The sequence below is a fragment of the Nematolebias whitei genome, chromosome 14, assembly GCF_014905685.2.
Source record: "Nematolebias whitei isolate Nwh7 chromosome 14, NemWhi1, whole genome shotgun sequence".
NCBI lineage: Eukaryota > Metazoa > Chordata > Actinopteri > Cyprinodontiformes > Rivulidae > Nematolebias > Nematolebias whitei.
Genome location: NC_056511.1, coordinates 21,342,873 through 21,348,624, shown reverse-complemented (window position 1 = coordinate 21,348,624; position 5,752 = coordinate 21,342,873).

The window sequence follows — 5,752 nt, the reverse complement described above, 5'->3', positions numbered from 1 at the left end:
TGTATGTTTTTAAATCACTGAACATCTCTTCCCCCTCTTATCTCACTGATCTGCTGCAGCCATATGTCGCACAGTGCTCTCTGAGCTCAGTGAATTAGATGTTTTCTTTGGTTCCAGGAACCTGTCATAAGCTCAGAGGTGACGGGCGTTCTCTGTTTCAGGTCCAGACTGTAGAATGGATTACCACTACATGTCAGGCAGGCTCTCTCTATCACTGTTTTTAAGTTTCGCTTCAAAAACCCCTTTTATTCCCTGGCTTTTGACACAGTGTGATTTGTTCTTAACCTGTCTGTATTCTACAGTTAGCCATTTAGTCATTATCTTCTTCCATTCATATCTATGTTTTTATTTTATTGATTTATTTATTTACTTTTTTGCTGTGTCCTTTGCTTGTTTGTTTTGATGTACAGCACTTTGGTTGGCCTTGCTGCCGTTTTAAGTGCTCTATAAATAAAGTGGTATGGTATCTATCTGTCTGTCTGTATATCCAACCGTCTGTCAGCCCACCCGCCCATTCGTTCATTTATCAACCTATCTATCTATTTGGACCAATATCTCCATGTCTGAAGGAGCTGATCAGTGAAATTATCATCTCCTCCATGTATTATGACCGTAACGGTGGAGGTGAGTGCCTTTAGGAAGTGGCTCTGGATGTGTCTGTTTCTTCACACACTGCTCACAACCAACGAGTCAGCAAGTTTTTGTTTTTTGTAAAGCTGACAGCTCAGGACTAAGATGAGTTTTTATTTTGCCATTGGTTGGACAGGAAGACATCCCCACCAGGTGTGTTTCTTGACACTTTGGGTTGTCAGAAAGCTAAAGGAGGTGGTTGTTTCTGCCTCTGGTGCTTAGGGACAGTAGCAGACAGTGTCCATTTGGGACAACATTAGAATGATGGAGCACCCTGGTTTGTGCTGACAAAAGCAGTGATCTGATTTGCTCTCTGTTTTCTATGGGCCATTACAGATATTTACTCACACCACCATTGAAGACATGACCCCTGAAAGCTTTTCACTAACCCTTCAGCTAAAGGTGGATCCCTGCAGCATGCCTCTATTTTAAGACAGCCACAGCTGCTGCTTTTTCCTTTGAGGCCTTAGAATGAACGCCATTTTGTGCCTAAAGGTCTGTAGTTTTAATTGTTCATGCTCTGCAGTCTTAACATACGCAGTCTTAGTTTTCAGCATGATCAGATGCATTTGGTTGTAATAAGTTTGCTTTGCTCATTTAAATGCCTGTGGCTCCAACCTAGATGCACTTGCACACAGCATAAATAGCTTTAACAGGCAAGACTGAAAAAAAAAAAAAAACTTATTTGTGTTTGTATTCACAACTGCTGAGTATAACATAATGTAATATCCTGTTTATCTTTTAGAAGTCAGAATTTTAAATATCATGTCTATTAAATTCAGTTTAAATATGATGTGTAAGCTTCAAACGCTGCTTTAAAACCAAGTGCATCAGGCAATAAATACAGCATTTAATTGAACTTTTATTAAAACTTTATTCTGTTGAGAAAAGTTGCTCATTAAAACTGACAGACCTCGGCATTTACAGCAATCTTCAGATTTTGTATTTTTTTAATGGTTTCGAATCGCCATGGCCCTTGCTCTGAGAGAATCAGTCGATAATGTCCCAAACTAACAGTGATTCTTGTAGGACAGCTGTCAGGTGCTCTGATAAAAAGGATGGTGCTTTAGAACGAATTGTCAAAGAAAACCCTAACTGTACACTGGCTGATCTGACAAGACACTTCAGAGCTGTGCCTAAACACCAATTCCCCCCATCCCCCACAAGTGATTGCTGACCAAAGAAAAAACATATTTTAGTGACACAATACCTCTCCATAGCAAATCTATCGGTAATTCCTTTACATTGTTACAAGGGGGAAAAATATATTTTAGCTCCAGTTCTCACTCCTGTGGCTTGAATATGAACTATTGCAAGCAGTGAAAGGCATAAAAAAGAAAAAGAAGACAAATGGATGGACAGAGGGGAGCTGAAGGCAGGCAGACGGCAGACTTGTGTCAGAGGACAGGAAATTGTGCGCTTACCTGTTGATGAAACAGCAGAGGTCAGGAAACAGTCGGGCCAGCAGGGAGAGGAAATGAAAGACAAAATGAGACAACAAGAAAAAAAAAATTAGTCTAGGAGATTGTCCAGTAAAATGTCCAAAAAAATACAATACTTATGTTTCCCCCCCAAATAATAAATCCACTAAATCAGAAAAACAAGCTGTGCTGCTGCTTAAATAGACAAGACTCCACAGTCTTTGCTTTAAGTAGTGAACAGGGTAAAAACATACTCACACAACACTGTGTGTGTGTTTAGGCTCTGATGTGGAACAGGCTGCAGGCACATCATACATTATTACTATATGGACATAGCAGCATTTTGTTTGCAGCACAGTGAGGATGGAAGATGAGCCTCCATACACTGTTGGCTGGTTTCTGTAACTGAATGCATCCAAACATCGAATAAAGTCTGGACTTCAACAGATATGTAAACAAAGATCCATCACTTGGTTTACATAAAGTTTGAAGGGATATATTCAGCTTCTAATGTGCAGAAGTGTAAGGATGCTCGGTGCATTAGTGGAAATGGCCATGGTGTTTCTTTGCTCTGCAGCCAATTCATCATCCAGAAGCAGAGGATAAAAGTTTACTCATTTATAAACACAGCTCTGTGACCCTGCACTGAAAAACAAGTAAAGGAAAAATGGATGGATGCATATAAATATGGCTTTGAATGTCAACAAGGAGGGGAAAATACATACAAAAGTTCTCTAAAAAAATATGCATAATGCAAAAAAAAAAAGAGCAACAAGGATGGTGCACAATGTTTGGTATCGTGAACACACCAATCACAATATTTTTAAATCACAGCTGGTGAAATTTATGGATTTGTTACAATTTAAAACTGCACAGGTGATGTTCAAAGCTAGAAATGGTATGCTTTCCAAGAATATTCAAAACATTTTAGAGAGGGAAGGTACAAACTGAGAGGAACATGTAATTTAAAGCAACCCTGTGTTCGCAGCACTCTTAAAAACCTGTGCATATCAGTTTGTGGAGCGATTCTGTGGAATGGCTTAGATGAAGAGATTAAGCAAAGTTAAACTATTGCACAATTCAAGAGACAATGCAAGGATTACAAAATTAATGTGTATAAAAATGAATGAGACAAAATAATGTTATTCCAGCTGTTAATTTGTTAATCTGTATGTTTGTATATTAAGCTTTGATCTGTAGGTGATATACTGTAGAGTAAATTTGTATCTGCCGGTATATGTATGTATGTACAGGTATAGGTAGCTATGCATGCATGTCTGCATACAGTATGTTGCAAGTATCCATGAATGTATGGGTATTTATGTATAGATTGAATTCAGAATCTGCAGGTCTCTCTTGTAAATGAGTCCTCATGTCTCAATGAGACTAACTTAGAGACAGGACTGGATAAGCTTTTGTGTCTTCCTGCTCCCTTTTCAAACATTTTTGTTTTGTTTACAGAACACTTTGGTGGAAATATTTCCCTGTTTATTTATTTTTTGTTGATATTTTAACTGTTTAAAATGAAATACAGAAGAAGAAAAAGAAAGGATCTACAATAAAGAATCATTCCCTCTCATTTAAGTTGAATGTAGCTCATCTCAACAGTACAACTCATAGAAAAGAAAGACATTTTCTGTACATCATCCAAAAAATAAAAATTGACTAATTTTAATGGGACAGCAAACTGTGATGGCACAGCAGTCTTGACGATTTGCTTCAAGTGACTTCAGAGTGCGGAGCTGGGAACAGCTGTTGTGTTTAAGTCCATTAGTTTGGGGTGAATAATACATCTTAAATGAATTATGTTTTGTAAATGACTCACTGATCTCCTTTGGATTGTGGAGGAGAGCGAATATTAATCCACTCCTCCTCTTCCTTTCTTCAGACTCCCTCCCTTTGTTTACACTAAGCTGTGCCCCACAGGAAGGATAAGAGGCTTTAGAGTCTGTGTCACACACACAGTCAAGGTGAATCTATGAACACACACTTGCATACACATTCTTTAGGTCAAAATAAAAATGATCAATACAATATACCAAGAATAGATCAATAAGTAAATAAATTTTAGCAAAATGTGGATCTGATTAAAGTTGCACCATAAGCAACATCGTTAAACTAACAATTTATTATGTTTACATCTTAAGCACACTAATTACCACAAGCAGGTCATTCTCTAAATGACCTAAAGTGTCTGTCATTGACAACCTTCCTGGCCCTGCAGCCCCACTGTTTTCTCTAGACGAGAATCGCCCTCTTTAACGGGCAACGGTCGAACAGGACTGTTGAACAACAAGGAGTCCCTGACAGTAAATGGTAAATGGACTGTACTTATATAGCACATTCTATCTTATTTCAAGATACTCAAAGCGCTTTACACTACAATCTGTGCCTCATTTACCCATTCATACAGCACTCTACTAGATCTCTAAAAAGTTAATTGAACAAATCATTCTAAAGAGACTAATCAGAGCTTTATCACATTCATACACTGATGGGACACACATCAGAGGCGATGAGGGGTTCAGTGTCTTGCCCAGGGACACTTCAACATGTGACTGCTGGTGGATTCGAACCCCTAACTCTCGCATTGGAGGACGACTGCTCTAACCACTCAGCCACGGCTGCCCCGACAGTCTGATGATGGTTCCTCTTCACAGCCACATGTTGAACGGGATGTACATTAATACCGCTTAAAGGTCAAGTCACACATTTGTGTGTACAGTAGTCTCTCGCTACTTCGTGGTTCGACTTTCGTGGACTCGCTCTTTTGCGTTTTTTCAACGATTGTCAACTTTAATAATACTCACGATTGGGACGGTACAGATAAAAAGTTAACAAAATAAATTGGGCAGGCGCTGCCAATTTGTAGTTTTCTTTCAATACGGCTACACTGTATCACCAGTCCAAGAGAACTACACTACCCACAAGCCAACAGTGCATCCAGCCCGCTGCCTTCTGCCAAAATGGATGGAAGGCTTTGATATGGTTCAAACCTGACTAAAAAGTTTGGTCCTTATTCAAAATGACTTCAGCACTCAGAGACTACAGAAAGCTGATCAGAAATGGAACAGAACTACTTCCAGCCTCTTCGGTCAATCCAAGTGCTGCTTGACGGCCCAGGGAGTCTCTCGAGTGGGGAGGCATTGCTTGGAGGTCCGGTGTCTTCTCCGGAGCTCACCCGGACTTTTTTCATCTGGATTATTTGGATTATTTGGACTTGGCCAGGAGCATTGTGTGGTATTTTGCTGACTCTTCGAAGGTCCGGCTCTCTCTAAATCACCTTCTGCTCAACAGCTGCAGAGAGCCAATCAGAACCCAACCAGAACAGGACCAAGGCTGGTATAAGCATAAGTGCTATGTGATGGCATCATTGTATGTTCCCATACAATGGCAAAATTAGTTCTCTGCATTTAACCCATCGCATCGGGGATACACCCAGGTGGAACAGTGGGCAGCTATGTAAGCACCAGGGGAGCAATTAGAGATTGGTTGTCTTGCTCAGAGACACCATGGTATGTGGTGAGTACCCATATAAAATTTTGCAGTAGATACTGTGTAGTAAATATACGTATTTTGTTAAAATTTGTAGGTTCAAGAGTTTAGAACATTGCAAGAGTGTGGGAAGGGTTTATAAAGCCTTCATATATACATAAGTACAAACCGGATTCCAAAAAGGTTGGGACACTAAACAAATTGTG